The sequence below is a fragment of the Suricata suricatta genome, chromosome 12 (assembly GCF_006229205.1).
Source record: "Suricata suricatta isolate VVHF042 chromosome 12, meerkat_22Aug2017_6uvM2_HiC, whole genome shotgun sequence".
In the NCBI taxonomy this organism is placed as follows: domain Eukaryota; kingdom Metazoa; phylum Chordata; class Mammalia; order Carnivora; family Herpestidae; genus Suricata; species Suricata suricatta.
The window spans coordinates 2,417,369-2,419,241 of NC_043711.1; the positions used below are offsets into that span (position 1 = coordinate 2,417,369).

The window sequence follows — 1,873 nt, forward strand, 5'->3', positions numbered from 1 at the left end:
TGGGGCTCACACTTCCGCATCCAGAAATAAAGTCCTCTCGGAACACGGCCACACCCATTTGGTTCCATGTGGCTTTCACGGGGCAGAGTTTAGTTGTGATCGAGTATTTACTAGATGGCGCTTTAAGAAAAAGCTGGTCACATTGGGACACCTGGGCGGCTCAGTTGATTAAGCGATCAAGCGTCCGACTTCGGCTCAGGTCATGATCTCGCGGTTTGTGGGTTAGAGCCCCGCGTCAGGCTCTGTGCTGACGGCTCAGAGTCCGGAGTCTGCTTTGGATTCTGTGTCTCTCTCTCTCTCTGCTCCTCCCCTGCTTGTGTTCTGTCTCTCTTTGTCTCTCAAAAATAAATAAAAGTTAAAAAAAATTTTTTTAAAGAAAAAGCTAGTCACAAAAAAAAAAAAAAGGAAGGAAGGAAAGGAGGGATGGAGGAAAAGAAAAATTTGTCACCAAAGGGGACTCAGGAGTCATTTAATGATTCACTGAGAGTCTACCTAGGATGCCTTCCTGGTTTTTATCTAGCAGTTAAACTCCTATCCATCGTTCAGAGCAGGGCAGGGCCCATTCTGGGCGTCTGTCCCAAGAGACTGCAGGCTGGAGGGCAGACCCTGGTCAGGGACCTCTTGGTGCAGGTGACATTTGAGCAAAGACGTGGTAGAGGTGTAAACTGCGTGGAGATCTGAGAGCACAAGCATTCCAGGCAAAGGGCACAGCCCGTGCAAAGGCCCTGAGGCAGGACGCTGCCTAGTGTGCTGGAGGAGCAGCCAGGAGGCCTCTGTGGTTGGAGCATAGTGGGGTAGGGGGGAGGAGGGGAGGACAGAGCGGGGGTCGGGCACAGGTCGTGGAGGGCCTTGGGGGAGCTGAGGGGAGAAGTTGGGGTTCAACTCCGGGGAGGGGAGGGCTGTGGGCAGAGTGGGGCGGGACCGACTCAGGGGCCGCCCAATACCTAGTAAGGATAATACTAAGTGAATACATAAATGTTCTCCGATCCCTGAGGACAGGCCTGGGGGGGACACGCCAAGGGCAGGACAAGGACACATCTGTCAGCCGGAAGCCCCGCCCTGTAAGTGGCGCTCCTGTGGGAACCCATAGGTGTCTGTGGCTGGGACCCACCCCAGGAAGTGGTTCCTCGCGGGCTCCCTGCCACACACACACACACACACACACACACACCCCCGCTGAAATCCACAGGCGCGTCAGCTTGCTAGGAGCCTGGCCCTCGCAGACACACACAGCCCGTGCCCTTCTCCCCCCTGCCCTCCAGCCTCCACCCTCTTGGAACACCCAGGACGAGCTCCGTCCTGCTCTGAGTCATCAGAACTGGGGTTGTGAAGCGTGAATAGGAGTTCGCCTGCTAGACCAAAGCGGGAGGCATCCTGGGTAGAGTCCCGGCGTCATTAAACAGGTCCTGAGTCCCCTTCGCGGACAAACTTTTTCACAAAGGGCCACATGGTAAATATTCTAGAGGCCGTCTCCGTCACAACGCTTCGGCTCTGCGGGCGCAGCGTGAAGGCAGCCACTGACAACGTGGACGTGAGTGCACGCCGCTCGGGCCCCCAGGACTCCACCCGCGGACACCGAGATTTGAAGTCCGCGTCATTTTCACGTGCCACAAATAGGCTCCTTTCTATTCTTCCTCCGACTGTTTACACATGTAAACACATTCTCGACAAAACAACAAAACCAAACAAAAAAACAAAGCAAACAGAGTAAGACAGAAAGCCGTGGAAGGCCAGCTTTGGCGCTGGGCCAACGCCGCGCTGAGGCCTCCGGGCTCCCTGGGTGACAGGCCCCAGACGCTCCCGGCAGAGCCGCCGGCCCTCGGTCCGCCCCGGGGTCCCGCGCGCCCCGCCGCGGCCCTCAGAGCCCGGCACC

At 56.9% G+C, this 1,873-nt stretch overlaps 1 protein-coding gene across 1 annotated transcript in view; it reads right to left on the minus strand.

The window, feature by feature from the left end:
- The window catches only part of TBXA2R (thromboxane A2 receptor), a 9,250-nt gene that overhangs the window by 1,892 nt on the left and 5,485 nt on the right, over window positions 1–1,873 (minus strand). The gene's annotated exons all lie outside the window — the stretch shown is intronic.